Below are 19,914 nucleotides of genomic sequence, written 5' to 3'. Positions count from 1 at the left end.
GAAGTGGATATAGAAAGAATGCATCTCAATATGATAAAGGCCATATACAACAAACCCATGGTTAACATCGTACTAAATGATAAAAAGCTGAAATCTTTTCCTCTAAAATCAAGAACAAGACAAGGATGCCCACTCTTACAACTTGTATTCAATATAGTATTGGAATTCTTAGCTAAAGCAATCAGACAAAAAATAAAAAAGCATCCAAATTGAAAGGGAAGCAGTGAAGCTGTCACTATTTGCAGATGATATGATACTATAGAGAGAGAATCCTAAGGACTCCACCAAAAAACTATTAGAATAAATGAATTCAGTACAGTTGCAGGATACAAAATCAGTATACAGATATGTGTTGCATTTCTTTACACTAAGAACAAACTAACCAAAATATAAATTAAGGAAACAATACCATTTAAAATTGCATCATAAAGAGTAACATATCTAGGAATAAATTTAACCAAGGAAGAAAAATCTGTACTCTGAAAACTGTAAAAGACATTGACGAAATAAATTGAAGACAACACAAATAAGTGGAAATATATGCTGTGCTCATGAACTGGAAGAATTAATATTTTTAAAGTGTCCAAACTACCCAAAACAATGTACAGATTCTACGCAATCCCTATCTAAATACCAATGGCATTTTTCAAAGAACAAGAACATATAATCCTACAATTTGTATGGCACCTCAAAAGACCCTGAATAGCCAAAGTAATTTTGAGAAAGAAGAACAAAGCTCTGATTTTTAAAATATACTACAAAGCTACAGTAGTCAAAACATTATGGTACTGGCACAAAAACAGACACATAGACCAATTAAACAGATAGAGAGCCCAGATATAAATTCTTGCTTATGTGGTTAATTAATCTATGACAAAGAAGCCAAGAATATACAATGAGGGGAAAACAGTTCCTTCAATAAATCAATGTTGGGGAAACTGGAGAGCTACATGTAAATAATTAAAACTAGACCATTTTCTTATAACATATGTAAAAATAAAATCAAAATGGATTAAAGATATAAATGTCAGACCTGAAACCATAAACTTCCTAGATGAAAACATAGGCAGTATCCTCTTTGACATCAGTGTTAGCAACCTTGTTTTGGATCTTTCCCCTTATGCAAAGGCCACAAAAGCAAAAATAAACAAATATGACTATCAAACTAAAAATCTTTTGCACAGTGAAGAAAACCATCATCAAAAATGAAAAGACAACCTACTAAATGGGCAATAGTATTTGCAATAGATATGTCTAACAAGGGATTAATACCCAAAATGTACAAAGAAGTCATATAACTCAGTATGAAAAAAATCAAGTAATTCAATTAAACACTGGGCAAGGACCTATATAGACATTTCTCCAAAGAAAACACAGAGATGGCCAATGGACACATGAAAAGATGCTCAGTATCACTAATCATTAGGGAAATGCAAATCAAAACAACAATGAGACATCACCTCACACATGTCAGAAATGCTATTATCAAAAAGACAACAAATAACAAGTGTTGGCGAGGATGTGGCGAAAAGGGGATCTTCGTGCACTGTTGATGAGATTGTAACTTGGTACAGCTGCTATGGAAAACAGTATGGAGATTACTCAAAAAATTAAAAGTATAAGTTCCATACAATCCTGCAATTCCTATTCTGGTATGTATTTGAAGAAAACAAAAATACTAATTATAGAATATATATGACCCCCTATGTTCAATGCAACATTATTTACAATACCCAAGATATGGTGGCAACTTCAATGTCTATCAGTAGATGAATGGGTAAAGAAGAGGTGGTATACATACATATAAAGGAGTATTACTCAGCTGTAAAAAATAATGAAATCTTGCCATTTGCAACAACATAGATAAACCTGGAGGGTATTATGCTAAGTAAAATAAGTCAAATTGAGAAAGACAAATTCTGTATGATTTCACTTGCATGTGGAATCAAAAAACAGGACAAATGAACACACTTAACAAAACAGAAACAGAGGCATAGATACAGAGAACAAACCGGTAGTTGCCAGAGGGGAGGGGTTTGGGAGGATGAGTGAAATAGGTGAGGTAGATTAACAGGTACATATTTCCAGTTATAAAATAAATAATTCATGTGGATGTAATGTATAGCATAGGGAACACAGTCAATAATACGTAATAACTTTATATGGTGATAGTAACTAGACTTATCATACTGATAAAATTGTAAAGTATAAAAATATCAAATCACTATGCTGTACACCTGAAAATTATGTAATATTTAAGTAAATTATACGTCAATATAAAAAATAGAAAATATTGAGATTGCCTGCAATAAAAAGGAAATGCAACATGAATTTCATGACATCCCAGAAACACAGGCCGTACCCTTGCTAGGACATTTTCAGTTGAGAGGCTACATCAGAAATTCAACCTGATCAGACTACAAAGCATGCAAGTGGAGCAGGTTGTGAAATTCACTTCCTGAATTAGTATTTTTGAGATTCATACAGTCTGGGACTATTCTGTTGGATCCTGCCATGGTGACTTTTTCAACTGTTATGAGATATTCTTGTTAAAAGATTTTAGTGACACTTTTCATTTCAAGCTGTTGAGGAGACTGGGAGGTGGACAGAGCAGCTGTGAGTTTTATCTGTGTCTGGGATACTGTCTTTGAAGGCAGGAGTGAAACATACTCACAGAGCAATAAACAATCCATCTTCAAGGGGCTTCTAAAATAATGAGGCAGGTTAGAAATGATGAGAGATGGAACTAAAAACTAATGAGAGTAGTCATATAGAAGAGAGAAAAGATATGAGAAATGCTTCCAAGGTAGAAGTGACTGAACTTGGAACATATTTTTGTCAGGGGGAGCAGGAATATATAAAAGGAACAAATTCATATTACAAACACAAATTTATACAAAATGACAAATACTTACCCAAGACTCATGTTCATAATGTTTTACAATAGACGCAGACAGATTAACCGCCCACCCAATAAAAACCTCATAATAACTGTGATATAAGGAAAAAAATCAAAGGCACACCAAAAGAACAACTATTTACAGAGCAACTATGTATGACAACAACCTGAAGACTAGAAGAAAAGATTTTCCACAACTAAGAATATGAAGAAGGAACCACAATGAAAAGGATAAAAGGGGCAGAGAGTAGGTATAGTCAAGATCCACACACCCAAGTAGGCAATGTATATACAAGAGAATAATCACAACTGCAGAAGTTCTCCCTAAGGAGCAAGGAGTCCAAGCCCTACATAAAGCTCCTCAGTCCATAGATCCTGCCATGGTAAAATGAGACCCCAACATCTTGCTTTGAAAGTCAGTGATGCTTGCATATGGGAGAGCTGAAGAGCTGTAGGAAACAGACTGTTTTTAAAGGGTGCTTTCAAAACCTCACATGCTCTGGATCCCAGTGCAGAGGCAGTAAATCGAAAGGAGCACTGGTCAGACCCAATTACTGATTTTGCAGAGTTTCATAAAGAGCCAGGAGGCAACTGGGACTCCTCCTGGGGACACAGATGTTGGCAGCAGCTTGTGTTAGGCACTCATTCTATGAGATCACTAGTTCTGGTAAGAACCATTTTGAGTCCTCCTTCTAGCCTATTAGCTCTGGAGGCCTACTTGCCCACCTGTGGGCTGGCACTAATCCTGGGAACACAGGGCTAAGCAGCCAGCCATGCAGGGACCTGGCCACACCCACTAGTGGGCTGGTGGCCACCATACAAATCAAGACTTGGCAGCCAACCAGTTTGGGGGCCTGCCCTGCTTATTAGTCAACCCCACCACAAAAGAAGGACCCATGCAGCTCACATGGGGGCATGCTTACATCATATAGCTCTGGTGACCAGAAGAGAGTGTGCTGCTAGATGTCTCCTACATAAGGCCACTTTTCCAAGATTGGGAAATGTAACTAAACTGTGTAATACATAGATGTAAACACAGAATTGAGCAAAATGAGAGGAGACAGAAGAATACGTTCCACAGGAAGGAACAAGATAAAGCCCCAGAGGAAGAAATAAGTGAGGTGGAGATAAGCAGTCTATCTGATAAAGAGTTCAAGGTAATGATCATAATGCTACTCAATGAACTTAAGGACAGGAATAGATGAACACAGTGAGAAGTTTAACAAAGAGTTAGAAAAGAGTAGAAAAACCAAACAGATCTGAAGAACACAATAACTGAGATAAAAAATACACTAGAAGAAACCAGTAGTAGATTAGATGGTACAGAGGAATAGATCAGTGAACTGGAAGACAGAGTAGTGGAAATCACCTAAGCTGAACAGAAAAAGGAAAAACTAATTTTAAAAAATGAGGATACTTTAAGAGACCTCTGGAACAATGTCAAGTGTACTAACATTTGAATTATAGGGGTCCCAGAAGGAGAAAAGAAAGAAAGAGGCAGAGAACTTATTTGAAGAATTAATAGCTGGAAACCTCTTAACTTGGAAAAGGAAACAGACATTCAGATCAAGGATGCACAGGGAGTTCCAAAGAGGAATGAGCCCAAAGAGGTCCACACCAGGACACATTATAATTAAAGTGGCAAATATTAAAGATAAAGAGAGAATCTTAAAAGCAGCAAGAGAAAAGCAACTAGTTAAATACAAGCGAACTCTCGTAAGATCATTAGCTGACTTTTCAGTAGAAAATTTTCAGTAAAAGGGAGTGGTATGATATATTCAAAGTAATGAAAGGATAAAACCTATAACCAAGAATAAACTACCTGGCAAGGTTATAATTCAGATTTGAAGGTAAGACAGAGTTTACACACAAGCCAAAGCTAAAAGAGTTCAGCACCAGTAAACTGGTTTACAATATATGTTAAAGGGGCTTTTCTAAGTAGAAAAGGAAAGACTACAACCAGAACTATGCGAATTATGAAAGGAAAAATCTCACTGGTAAAGGCAAACATACAGTAAAGGTAGTTGATTAACCACTTACAAAGTTAGTAGGAATATTAAAATATAAAAGTAGTAAAATCATCTATATCCACAATAAATATTTAAGGGATATACAAAACAAAATGATATAAAATATGATGTCAAAAAAACATTAAATGTGGGGAGTGGGAGTAAAAATGCACGGTTGTTAGAGCATGTTCAAACTCTGAACTTAAGAGATCATCAACTTAAAATAATCATATACATATATATGTATATATATATATATACACAAATATATATATGTTTTCATATGTGAACCTCATGATAACTGCAAACCAAAAATCTATAGTAGATACACACACATAAAAGAGAAAGAAATTCAAACATAGCATTAAAGATAGTCATCAAATCAAAAGGCAAAAGAATAAATGATCCCAGAGAGGTCTCCTCCCTTCCACCATGTGAGGTTATAATGAGAAAACAACTGTTTATTAACCAGGAAGCAGGCCTCACTAGACTCCAAATCTGCCATAGCCTTGATCTTAGACTCTCTATCCTCCAGAACTATGACAAATAAATTTCTGTTTCTTAAAAACCACTCAGTCTACGGTATTCTTTATAGCAGTCTAAACAGACCAAGAGGCAGACGTTAGTGGAAAAGCTGTTGAAATCTAAATAAAGTTTGTAGAGTACTTAATGGCAGTATATCAATGTTAATTTATTAGTTTTGAAACAGGTACCATGGTTATGTAAGATGCTAACATTAGGAGAAACTGGGTGAAGGGCATACAGAAACTCTGTACCATCTTTGCAACTTTTCTGTAAATCTAAAATTATCCCAAAATTAATTTTAAAAAAGAAACATTAAAAAAACTCAACAATATCATAACCCTATACATTGAGTAATCCTTGGCAGCTACACTCCCCTGACCAACACACACAACACCAAGACCAATGCATTTGCCAGGGTGTTGTATCTTTTATCTTAGACACACGATAATTACAGATATTTTTAATAGGTGTATGCAGAAAGATAATTGAAAATACTGGGCTTCCAATTATAACTTAGCTTTCAGGAAAATAATAACTAAGACATCAATAATAAAATAAATGTGCTTTTCTGACATTTTGAGAAAAATTTTAGAAACAACAAAAATTTATCGTAAAGCTTGAGAAGTAATACCACAGCTTCTTCCTACGTCTTTCCTGTATCTTAGATCCCAACCACTGCTCACTGCTCATCTTCTAAAAATTTTCCAAAATAAGATCACTGAAATTGTTATTTTTTGCATAGAATTTTAAAGAGTAATAATTTATTTAAAATTAAAGAAAAAAATAAGTAGAAAACTAAAGTATATTGGTAAATGAATTAGAATGGATATAAAATACTAAATTTTAGACTGCACGGTAAATAAATAATAAATGGTAATAAATAATAAGTTGCTTAGTGACATAAGATTGAGTAGGATGAGTGAGAAATATTGAATAGCTAGGTGAATAAAAGAGTAGACGAGAGATGAAAAGAGAATGATAATTGAGATCTATTTAACTAGAATTTTAAAAAATACCATCAAAAGTAAAAGTTTTATCTTAAAGTGATTTTGATCCTGAAAAAAAATAAGTACTTGAGAAGTAGGTTTAGTTTTCTATATTATAGCGTTAATCTTATTGCTTGATTTCAACATTTAAATGATATATCATATATACAAAAGGGTAAATGAACCATCATGTAAAATAGGTTTAATTTGTCCATTTTTTCTATAGCTCAATGCCATTCTGAAACATTTTTAATTAAGAATATGAAGTGACTCATTAACATTCAGCTCTAAAAATGACTAATTACAGTATGTTGACAAAAGCAAGTTACTTTATGCATTTCCCCCAAATCTCTTCAAAAGAAGCAAAAAAATGGACTCAGGAAATTATGCTTCAAAAAACTTGGGGAGGGGGTGGAGTCAAGATGGTGTACTAGGAGGACACAAAATTCGCCTCTCCTCACAACTAGGCCACCTACCAGGCACCGGTGGGGGACCATGGACACCTAAGGGGATGGGAGGAACCCCCAGTGACCCAGTAGGATGTGGGGTGTGGGCGGAGTGAAGGGGGAGGAGAAGTGGAGGCAAGACGGGACTGGCGCCCCTGAGGAGTCTCTGGGGCAGTGGAAGGGATCCCATGCCCGAAGGGGGAAACTGGGGAACCACTGGGAGGGCAGAGGATCAAAAGGGAGCTTGGCCAGGCTTCCAGGAACCTGCTGAGATTCTGGGCCTGATCCTCTGCCCACCTAGGCCCCCTCCAGCCACCCAGGTCCTGAGGGAGTGGGAGGGAGGAAAGGGGGAGCAAAAGTAAAGACTGGATCTCCGGGACCAGCACCCCTGAGGGGTGGCTGGGGTAAGGAAGGAGTTCCTAAACCCAATGGGACCCACCCGCGGCAACGGGGGAGACCCTGGAGGAGATGGTGGGGGAGGGGCGTGAGGGAACGGAATGGAATGGGGCCAGTGATTTCCCTGCCCACGTAGGCACTGGGAAGCCTGTGGGGCTCCCGAGCCTAATCCTGTGCCCTCGTAGCCTCCCTCCTGCCGTGCAGAGCCCAAGCCCCGCCCCTACACCCCACCCAGGGCCCTATCTCTACTTTCAGAGAGACCCTCCAACACACTGGGCCTAAACCCTACCCACACACCCTGAGGGCCCTACCTCCAAACTCCGGAACTCCACACTCCAGAGACCCTCTTTCCACGTGCGGTGCAGGTCCTAAGCAGAGGGCCCGCCCCACGTTCAAACGTCACCACCCCACCTCTCTGGTCCTGCCCCACCCTAAACCCCGCCCCTGCCTAAGTTCCACCCCCTGCCTAAACTCCACCCCCATAGCCAAGGCTTGTTTATTTTTGTTTTCTTTTCTTTTTTCCTCTTTTAGATTGGGGTTCTGTATTACATGTTGATTCATTGTTGTTGATTCTTTTATATTTTTACTTTTCCTAATACATATTTTATTTTTCTAATTTTATTATATTCTTTATACTTTGTTAGTGATCTCTCCTTTGGGCTTGTTGCCCCCCACCCTTTTTCTTTCTTTTTTTGGCTGTGGTTTTATTTTACCTTATTGCAGTTGTTTCAATTATAGTTTTATTTTTCATAATATATTTTTTATCTTTCTAATTTTATTTCATTTTTTATTCTTTGATATGGTACTGCTCTTTTTCTTTGTTTTTTCCTTTTTTTCTTTTTACTGCACCACAAAGCTTGCAGGATCCTGGTTCCCAGGCCAGAGGTCAGACCCAGCTCCTGTGGTGGGAGCTCTGAGTCCAAACTGCAGGACTAACAAAGAACGTCAGACCCCAAGGAATATCAATCAGAGTGAGGCCTCATGGAGGTCTTCATCTCAGCACCAAGACCCAGCTCTATCTAACTGCCTGAAAACTCCAGTGCTGGACATCTCAGCCAAACAACCAGTAAGACAGGAATACAGCACCAACCATCAAAAAAAAAAAAAAAAGAAATGACAAAAAAAATGTTACAGACAAAGGAGGAAGGTAAAAGCCTACAAGACCAAATAAATGAAGATGAAATTGGCAAACTACCTGCAAAAGAATTCAGAGTAATGACAGTGAAGATGATCCAAAATCTTGGAAACAGAATGGAGAAAATACAAGAAACATTTAACAAGGATCTAGAAGACTAAAGAGCAAACAAACAGTGATGAATAACACAATCACTGAAGTTAAAAATACTTTAGAAGGAATTAATAACAGAATAACTGAGGCAAAAGAACAAATAAGTGAACTGGAAGATAAAATGGTGGAAATAACTGCCAGGGAGCAGAATAAAGAAAAAAGAATGAAAAGAATTGAGGAGAGTGTCAGAGACCTCTGGGGCAACATTAAATGCACCAACATTCGAATTATAGGGGTCCCAGAAGAAGAGGAGAAAAAGAGTCTGAGAAAATATTTGAAGAGATTATAGTCAAAAACTTCCCTAACGTGGGAAAGGAAATAATCAAGTCCAGGAAGCAAACAGAGTACCATACAGGATAAACCCAAAGAGAAACACGCCAAGACACATATTAATGAAACTATGAAAAATTAAATACAAAGAAAAAATATTAAAAACATCAAGGGAGGAGCTTCCCTGGTGGTGCAGTGGTTGAGAATCTGTCTGCCAATGCAGGGGACACGGGTTCTAGCCCTGGTTTGGGAGGATCCCACATGCCGCAGAGCAACTAGGCCCGTGAGCCACAATTACTGAGCCTGCGTGTCTGGAGCCTGTGTTCCGCAACAAGAGAGGCCGCGATAGTGAGAGGCCTGCACACCGCGATGAAGAGTGGCCCCCACTTGCCACAACTAGAGAAAGCTCTAGCACAGAAACGAAGACCCAACACAGCCATAAATAAATAAATAAATAAATAAATAAATAAAAATTTAAAAAAAAACAACAAGGGAAAAAACACAAATAACATACAAGGGAATCCCCATAAGGTAAACAGCTGATCTTTCAGCAGAATCTCTGCAAGCCAGAAGGGAGTGGCAAGACATATTTAAAGTGATGAAAGGGAAAAATCTACAACCAGATTACTCTACCCAGCAAGGATCTCATTCACATTTGATGGAGAAATTAAAACCTTTACAGACAAGCAAAAGTTAAGAGAATTCAGCACCACTAAACCAGCTTTACAACAAATGCTAAAGGAACTTCTCTAGGCAGGAAACACAAGAGAAGGAAAAGACCTACAAAAACAAACCCAAAACAATTAAGAAAATGGTAATAGGAATATACATATTGATAATTACCTTAAATGTAAATGGATTAAATGCTCAAACCAAAAGACACAGACTGGCTGAATGGATTAAAAAAAACAAGAACCATACTTAAGCTGTCTAAAAGAGACCCACTTCAGACCTGGGACACATTCAGACTGAAAGTGAGGGGATGGAAAAAGATATTCCATGCAAATGGAAATCAAAAGAAAGCTGAAGAAGCAATTCTCATTATCAGACAAAACAGACTTTAATATAAAGACTATTACAAGAGAGAATAAGAAGAACACTACATAATGATCAAGGGATCAATCCAAGAAGAAGATATAACAATTGTAAATATTTATGCACCCAACATAGGAGCATCTCAATACATAAGGCAAGTGCTAACAGCCATAAAAGGGGAAATCAACAGTAACACAATCATAGTAGAGGACTTTAACACCCCACTTTCACCAATGGACAGATCATCCAAAATGAAAATAAATAAGGAAACACAAGCTTTAAATGACAAATTAAACAAGATGGACTTAATTGATATTTATAGGACATTCCATCCAAAAACAACAGAATACACTTTCTTCTCAAGTGCTCATGGAACATTCTCCAGGATAGATCATATCCTGGGTCACAAATCAAGCCTCAGTAAATTTAAGAAGATTGAAATTGTATCAAGTATCTTTTCCGACCACAACACTATGAGACTAGATATCAATTACAGGAAACAAAATTTTAAAAACAGAAACACGTGAAGACTAAACAATACACTACTAAATAACCAAGAGATCACTGAAGAAATCAAAGAGGAAATCAAAAAATACCTAGAAAAAAATGACAATGAAAACACGATGACCCAAAACCTATGGCATGAAGCAAAAGCAGTTCTAAGAGGGAAATTTATAGCAATACAATCTTACCTCAAGAAAAAAGAAAAATCTCAAATAAACAATATAACCTTACACCTAAAGCATCAGAGAAAGAAGAAAAAAAAAAACCCAAAGTTAGCGTAGGGAAAGAAATCATAAAAATCAGATCAGAAACATGAAAAAGAAATGAAGGAAACGATGGCAAAGATCGATAAAAATAAAAGCTGGTTCTTTGAGAAGATAAACAAAATTGATAAACCATTAGCCAGACTCATCAAGAAAAAAAGAGAGAAGACTCAAATCAATAGAATAAGAAATGAAAAAGGAAATGTAACAAATGACACTGCAGAAATACAAAGGATCATGAGAGATTACTACAAGCAACTATATGCCAATAAAATGGACAACCTGGAAGAAATGGAGAAATTCTTAGAAAAGCACAACCTTCCAAGACTGAACCAGGAAGAAACAGAAAATATAAACAGACAAATCAGAAGCACTGAAATTGAAACTATGATTAAAAATCTTCCAACAAACAAAAGCCCAGGACCAGGTGGCTTCACAGGAGGATTCTATCAAACATTTAGAGAAGAGATAACACCTATCCTTCTCAAACTCTTCCAAAATATAGCAAAAGGAGGAACGCTCCCTAACTCATTTTACGAGGTCACCATCACTCTGATACCAAAACCAGACAAAGATGTCACAAAAAATGAAAACTACAGACCAATATCTCTGATGAACATAGATGCAAAAATCCTCAACAAAATACTAGCAAACAGAATCCAACAGCACATTAAAAGTATCATACACCATGATCAAGTGGGGTTTATCCCAGGAATGCAAGGATTCTTCAATATACGCAAATCAATCAACGTGATACACCATATTAACAAATTGAAGGAGAAAAACCATATGATCATCTCAATTGATGCAGAAAAAGCTTTTGACAAAATTCAACTCCCATTTATGATAAAAACTCTTCAGAAAATAGGCATAGAGGGAATTTACCTCACCATAATAAAGGCCATATATGACAAACACACAGCCAACATCATTCTCAATGGTGAAAAACCATTTCCACTAAGATCAGGAACAAGACAAGGTTGCCCACTCTCACCACTATTATTCAACATAGTTTTGGAAGTTTTAGCCACAGCAATCAGAGAAGAAATAGAAATCAAAGAAGTACAAATCAGAAGAAGTAAAGCTGTTACTGTTTGCAGATTACATAATACTATACATAGAGAATCCTAAAGATGCTACCAGAAAACTACTAGAGCTAATCAATGAATTTGGTAGAGTAACAGGGTACAAAATTAATGCACAGAAATCTCTTGTATTCCTATACACTAATGATGAAAATCTGAAAGAGAAATTAAGGAAACATTCCCATTTACCACTGCAACAAAAAGAATAAAATACCTAGGAGTAAACCTACCTAAGGAGACAAAAGACCTGTATGCAGAAAACGATAAGACACTGATGAAAGAAATTAAAGATGATACAAACAGATGGAGAGATATACCATGTTCTTGGATTGGAAGAATCAACATTGTGAAAATGACTACCCAAAGCAATCTACAGATTCAGTGCAATCCCACTCAAACTACCAAAGGCATTTTCCACAGAACTAGAACAAAAAATTGCACAATTTGCATGGAAACACAAAAGACCCTGAATGGCCACAACAACCTTGAGAAAGAAAAATAGAGCTCCAGGAATCAGGCTCCCTGACTTCAGACCATACTACAAAGCCACAGTAATCAAGACAGTATGGTACTGGCACAAAAACAGAAAGATAGATTAATAGAACAGGATAGAAAGCCCAGAGACAAACCCACGCACATATGGTCACCTTATCTTTGATAAAGGAGGCAAGAGTATACAATGAATAAACGAGAGCCTCTTCAATAAGTGGTACTGGGAAAACTGGACAGCTACATGTAAAAAAATGAAATTAGAACATTCCCTAACACCATATACAAAAATAAACTCAAAATGGATTAAAGACCTAAATATAAGGCCAGACACTATAAAACTCTTAGAGGAAAACATAGGCAGAACACACTATGACACAGATCACAGCAAGATCCTTTTTGACCCACCTCCTAGAGAAAGGGAAATAAAAACAAAAATAAACAAATGGGACCTAATGAAACTTAACAGCTTTTGCACAGCAAAGGAAACCATAAAAAAGAAGAAAAGACAACCCTCAGAGTGGGAGAAAATACTTGCAAATGAAGCAACTGACAAAGGATTAATCTCCAAAATATACAAGCAGCTCATGCAGCTCAATATCAAAAAAACAAACAATCCAATCCAAAAATGGGCAGAAGACCTAAATAGACATTTCTCCAAAGAAGATATACAGATTGCCAACAAACACATGAAAAGATGCTCTACACCACTAATCATTAGAGAAATGCAAATCAAAACTACAATGAGGGAAAAAAAAAAAAAAAAACTACAATGAGGTATCACCTCACACTGGTCAGAAGGGCCATCATCAAAAAGTCTACAAAGAATAAATGCTCGAGAGGGTGTGGAGTAAAGGGAACCCTCTTGCACTGTTGGTGGGAATATAAATTGATACAGCCACTATGGAGAACAGTATGGAGGTTCCTTAAAAAACTAAAAATAGAACTACCATATGACCCAGCAGTCCCACTACTGGGCATATACCCAGAGAAAACCATAATTCAAAAAGACACATGCACCCCAATGTTCACTGCAGCACTATTTACAATAGCCAGGACGTGGAAGCAACCTAAGTGTCCATCGACAGATGAATGGATAAAGAAGATGTGGCACATATATACAATGGAATATTACTCAGCCATAAAAAGAAACGAAATTGAGTATTTGTAGTGAGGTGGATGGACCTAGAATCTGTCATACAGAGTGCAGTAAGACAGAAAGAGAAAAACAAACACTGTATGCTAACACATATATATGGAATCTAAAATGAAAAATGGTTCTGATGAACCGAGGGGCAGGACAGGAATAAAGATACAGACATAGAGAATGGACTTGAGGACACGGGGAGGGGGAAGGGTAAGCTGGGAAGAAGTGAGATAATAGCAGTGACATATATATACTACCAAATGTAAAATAGATAGCTAGTGGGAAGCAACTGCGTGGCATAGGTAGATCAGCTCGGTGCTTTGCAACCACCTAAAGGGGTGAGATAAGGAGAGTGGGAGGGAGACGCAAGAGGGAGGGGATATGGGGAAATACGTATGCATATAGCTGATTCACTTTGTTATACAGTAGAAACTAACATACCATTGTAAAGCAATTATACTCCAATAAAGATGTTAAAAAAAAATTGGGGAGGTAAAAGCTTAAGATTTTTAAAAAGTGAACTCAAAATGATGTCATATAAAAAGGGTTACAACTAAACACAATTGTTAAACATATATATTGCTCCCCTATCAAAATTTCATGTTGGTTAATGGTTATAAAGGCCTACTTTTCACCTATGGAGCAGAAACTCTAGTTTTTATGTAACCAGTATTTCCAAAGTGTCCAATCACCTTTATTTATTCATATAATAAATGATGAGTCAAGCTATTCACTTCTAATTTTGCAACTGAAACCACTGATATAGAGGAGCTAATATAGGCTGTCTCAGAATCACACAGGAAGTTGATAAAAGGTTCAGAAATATAACTGAAAATGTTATATGTCCATTTATGTCTTATCTGTATGAAAAAATTAAATATATGTTTCCCAGAAAAATTTAGGTGTCCTAAAATTAACAGAAACTTCATTTGGAAAACCATTTACTAACATTTTTATTGCAGCTTTCATCATTTTTTCCCTCTCCAACAGCCGACCTCTATCCAAGTTCCCCTTCATACCCTTGTTATAAATTCATCTATTGGATCTTGTCAAAAACTCTGTTTAATAAAAACCATGACAATCAATAAAAAGCTTAAAATAAGAGAAAATAGGATAGAAACATGCAAGACACTACCAAAAAATCCTTATGTGTGGATATACATAAAGGCAAAAATAAATTAGATGGGACTGAATTATTTGGTCAGGCTGATTTTCTGTGACTCACAAAGATCATCTTGCAGGGATGGGTACTTCTGGGTTTCACATCATTCTTGGAGGCAGAGCACCCTTTCTGATTGGTCGAGTCCTTCTGCTCTCTGGAAATGTTCTTAGAAACTCATTATAGACATGAACAACCTAAATGTCTACACTATCTAAGCAAGCTGTGTGCGTGTGTGCGTGTGTGTGTGTGTGTGTTACATTATGAGTTTAAAAGAAATGAAAAAATAATAATTAGTTTCATTTATGGTCTGTCATATTGGCAAACATTAAAAAGTATTACTCCAATCTGTCTGTGTGGTGCAAGGCGGTTACTTCCATACTCTTCTGGTGGGAATATTAATTGTTATAGCCTTTTTGACAATAAATTAAGCAAACTACATAAAGATATTTTACTATATAAGGATACCAAATGATATTCCTTCTAGAAAACTATTCTTAGCATGAAGCAGTCTGGGCAGGACTTCCAGAGTGGCAGAGTTAAGGATCACCATAAATCTACTCCTTTAGGAAAATAACAAAAACACTGGAAAAATGGTCAAAATCAATATTTTCAAGGCTCCAGAGTTAACCAAAGGCTTTCAGTAATCTGAAGATTTTACTTTAGAAAAATGTTGAACTTGGAGCAGCAGGATTTGTGGCATTACAACTAGACCTACTCGCATCCCCATATCTATATCTCTGTGGTAGCCTTAAAAACTAGCAGCCTTGCATGCCTTGGAGGATGCCATCTGGGATTTAACCCTTCAAATCATGAAACCCCAGAGCATTATCGCTACTGAGATCTGTTTCACAGCTTTTTGGGAAAGCCCACTTCCAAGATGTTTTCATTGTATTGATTTCCAGTGGAATTCAACTCCATTGGAAAACCAGATTTTCAGAGTACTTATCAAAAATAATCCATGGCAACTATTTTTCATCACAGTTGACGGAGGCTGTGATACTGAAATGGAGCAGGACCCTACGGTCCTTCCCCCTCCCCCACCCCCTCGCCGTGTCCTCAGTCTGCCTTTTGTCTGGGTGAAAACTTTAGCCAAACAAGTTTAATCAGAGAAGCAAGACAATGCAGAAACAAAGGAAAACAGTCAAAAGAGACCAAATAATAATAGTTTAGTCATTAAGCCAGGTCAAGGACTTTACTTCCTCCTCAAGGGCTATAGATAACATTCTGAACCATATTCTGTGAGCTGTCTTATAGATACTGAAACCCACACCAGGTGAAAGAAGTTAACTACATAATGACCAGACTGGAGCCATGACGTAAGCTGCCACAATTCTGGCTTCAAAGAAACGGGAACAAACCGACCCTGGAACTAAAGACTAACTGTATTGAAAACAATCAACATGACGCTGATCAGACCACTGCATGACTAATTTCAAAATGACTGTCAGAGCTGACTATGCTGTTTCTGCGTGTAGCCCCCTCCCTCCTTTTATAAAAGGTCTATAAAATCTCTTGCCCAGTGATTGTCAGTGGGAGAAGTCAGCTTTTGGAAAGGAGTCCACCCTCCCCCCACCACCAGGTTGCTAGCCTCCAAAATAAAGCAAACTTTCCACCAACCTTGCCTCTTTATTGGCTTCCAAGCAGCGAGCAGTCAGATTCCCACTTTCGGTAATACTTTTCTGGCGTCCAACAGGAGGCTGTTGCGTTCTCGCGAGGCTGCTGCGTTTCTCGCGAGGCTGCTGCGTTCTCGCGAGCTGCTGCGTTCTCGCGACATCTAGCTCTCCCGGGGTTTTCCAAAGTAGAGGCGCGGGCCGTGGTGATGGCGTGGGGTGGTTGCAATGAGCCAGGTCCTTGTGGTTAGCTGGCCCCAAGAGGGTGATTTTGGGGGACGTTCCTAGCAGCTGCCAAAACCATTTGTTTTGGGGATCCTCCCTGTTTCTCCCCTGCTCCTACTACTAGCTGCCAACTTAACGCTTTTCCTTGGTGGAACGGAAACATGCATCTGGATGAGCTGACGAGCTCCAAGACTGAGAAAGTCCACCTGTGGGCACAAGGGCAAACTTCTCTTTTGAGCATGAAGTGCTATTTGGACATTTTGCCAATTGGTTTTGACGTGGGTCTGATGTTGAGGACCGTTTGTGAACACAAAGTGCTATTGGACTCCTTTGCCAATTGCTTCTGATGTGGGCCTCATATTAAGGACCGTATGTGAGCCTGAAGTGCTATTGAGCATTTTTGCCAGTTGGTTCTGATGTGCCTCTGACGTTGAGGACTGCTTGTGAACATGAAGTACTATTGGGCATTTTTGCCAGTTGGTCATGACGTGTGTCTGACGTCAGTGACTGTGTTAGGGAAGTCTTTGGGACTCCATTCAGTCATCCTCTTGGCAGATTTGTGACAGCTCTGTCTTCTGATGTGTGAATGTATATTCCATTTGTGTGACTGCTATTTTTGTTGTATTTTGTAAAATGGGAAATTCAGGTTCAATTCATTAGAAAAATTTTAGCTATGAAATTATGACTCAAGAAAAAAACAATCATTTTTTTAACAAGGTATAACCAAAGTATTCTTCAGACTCCAGAGAAAATTGGTTAAGATGAAACTCTTTTGAAACTCCAAAACTGGATCTTTTTACATATGCCGTTAGAAAAGCTAGCTTGATAAAATACTGTTTTCAGAATTCTGACCCTGAGAGAACAAAAATATGCCTAAGAGAAGGCTTGAAGTTAACTCTTATCATGTCCTTGAAATACAAACAGCCCACTTTGCCTGAGACTTCAGCCTTAGGTTAATTAGTAGAACTTCAAAAGATGTTTGGGTTTATTAAACACACAACTTGTGCCATATTAAAGAGAAATTATGTTATGGAAAAAATGTAAGCTTTCAGAGGTTATAAAATATGTTCTTAAGTTTGCCAATCAGTAAATGCTGTTAGAACAGTTCAATTATTTGTTTCTTGGTTTTGTTAGGGTGTTTAAGGGTTAAAAATTGTGCTATGTAATTAAAGCTACTAAAAATGACAAGAGAAGCATTTTAGTATGTGAAACAAGTAGGATATGTGTTGTCAGCGAGAAAAGGTATAAAAAGTGGAGATATTTTTATTGAAGAAAAATGATAATTTTTTCCTAGAGCTGGTTGTTTCTGGATGGGGAAAAATAAGGGATAAATCATGTGAGTACAAAAAGTGGATAAAATGTTTGTGAAAAAAGGAAACTTTGAGAAAAAATTTTGGATGTTGTCAGGAGTGATTAAGATTAGATTGGATTTAATTAGGTAAATGAGCTTTGTTATTAATAGTAAGCTGGTACAAGACTGGAGTTTGGTTTTCTTTCTCCCTGTTAAGAGAACAAAATTTTCCTGGAATATCAAGCTGCTTTTTATAACAGATGGTAAGTTTCTTTCTCTAGCTAACTTTGAGTATTCCAAAGGGCCCCTAGGCATGTCAGAAGAAATATTAAAGTAACTAGGATTATTTGGTATGTTAAATTATATGGAAAACATTTGATAACTTTCAGACCATATTGTCTGTGGAAAAACTTTAGCCAAACAATAAGTTTAATCAGAGAAGTGAGAAAATGCAGAAACAAAGGTAAACAGTCAAAAGAGACCAAATAATAATAGTTTAGTCATTAAGCAAAGTCAAGGACCTTTACTGCCTCCTCTAAGGCTATAGATAACATACTGAGCCATATCCTGTGAGCTGTCTTATAGATACTGAAACCCCTGCCAGGTGGAAGAAGTTAATTACATGATGACCAGACTGGAGCCATGACATAAGCTGCCACAATTCTGAGAACTGGCTTCAAAGAAATAGGAACAAACTGACCCTGCAACTAAAGACTAGCTGTATTGAAAATAATCAACATGACGCTGATCAGACCACTGCATGACTAATTTCAAGATGACTGTCAGAGCTGACTGTGCTGTTTCTGCATGTAGCCCCCTCCCTCCTTCTACAAAAGGTCTATAAAAGCTCTTGCCCTCTGACTGTCAGTGGGAGGAGTCATCCTTTGGACAGGAGTCCACATTCCCTCCCCTAGGTTGCTAGCCTCCAAAATAAAGAAAACTTTCCTTTCCACCAGCCTTGCTTCTTTATTAGCTTCTGAGCAGCGAGCAGCCGGACCCCCACTTTCAGTAACTATCATTTTGTTAAAACAAGATCTTGGCCAGAAACATTTGGAGAATGAAATGTGCATAGGGAATTCTGAAAATCTCCAACATATTCCTGGGAATTTAGAAGGCTGAATATATATGCCGAGCTACACACATGGTCAAGAGACCTGAGAGGGTACCAATCTCTCACTGCTGTCTAACTTGAGGTCCTGCACAGGAAGTGAAGGCTTAACACAGATTTGTGAACTGCCTGAGCACCGAAGGCATGTCCCAACACACACACATACACACACACACACAGCACTTGGCAAAGGGCGGAAAACTTATTGTTTAAGGCATTTAAGAAAAACTCTAACCAATCATCTGACTCCAGTAACCTAACTGAATGCAGACTTCAGTGAGTCACACATCAGGAAATACAGAATCCATCCAGGAAAATCAGTAAACAAAATACAAACAACAATAGCAACAACAACAACAAATTCTAAGTAGGGGAAATATGATTTCCAGAGCTGCCACCTTACATTATCTAAAATAAACAGTTTTGGCAAAATGTTATGAGACATACAAAGGACAGTACATGAATACACAGAGAAAAACAAAATTAATAGAAACTATCCCTGAGAGGGCACAGATATTGAACTAAGTAGACAAAAACATTAAAATAGTGACTTTAAATATGCTCAAAGAAATAAAGGTACCTGTGTCTAAAGAATTAATGTATGGCAATGATGTCTCACCAGATACAGAAAACAACGAAGGAAGGAAGGGAGGGAGGGGGGGGGAAGGGGGGAGGGAGGAAGGACGGAAGAAAAGAAAGAAGTTGTGGGGTAAAAACAAACAGAATGAAGCAATGTTATTCTCAAATATTTAAACACAAAAATGTTTATTACAGCTTTGCTTATAAGAGAAAAATGATGGAAATAACATTAAAAAAACAAGCAGTTTAATTTCATTGTTTTGATGTGGAGAATTGAGTCAAATAGTCTGAAGAAGTTTAATCGTTTAATAAATTTATGCTTGACATCCAGAGGTAAGAGCTGTGAACACACATTTCTGCAGAATTAAACAATGTTAATGTGAATTTTAAAAACATTTAATTTGTTGGTCAAGAGGTTAAGGATTATTCGCATATATTACCTGAATTTCGTTAGTGCACCTCTGCATAGCTTTCTTTGTTAAAGATGAGAAAATAATAACTAGTTACCAGAAAATTAATAAAATAAAGTCAAATGAAAATAAAATGTCAAATTCTGGCTCAAAATGTAATGTGTATTTGTATAAAGCGAACTTGTTT

At 37.4% G+C, this 19,914-nt stretch overlaps 1 long non-coding RNA gene across 1 annotated transcript in view; it reads right to left on the bottom strand.

Annotated features, from left to right (window-relative positions):
• Positions 1-19,362, bottom strand: part of LOC309634831 — a 213,968-nt gene extending 194,606 nt beyond the window's left edge. Inside the window, exon 1 of the long non-coding RNA XR_014248455.1 lies at positions 16,122-19,362. This is a non-coding gene — a long non-coding RNA (uncharacterized lncRNA). The remainder of the gene's footprint in view (positions 1-16,121) is intronic.
• Between the last annotated feature and the right edge of the window lie 552 nt (positions 19,363-19,914).

Source organism: Balaenoptera borealis (genome assembly GCF_965194805.1).
Source record: "Balaenoptera borealis genome assembly, chromosome: 9".
NCBI classification, from domain to species: Eukaryota; Metazoa; Chordata; class Mammalia; order Artiodactyla; family Balaenopteridae; genus Balaenoptera; species Balaenoptera borealis.
This window is presented reverse-complemented; position numbering and strand designations above follow the sequence as displayed.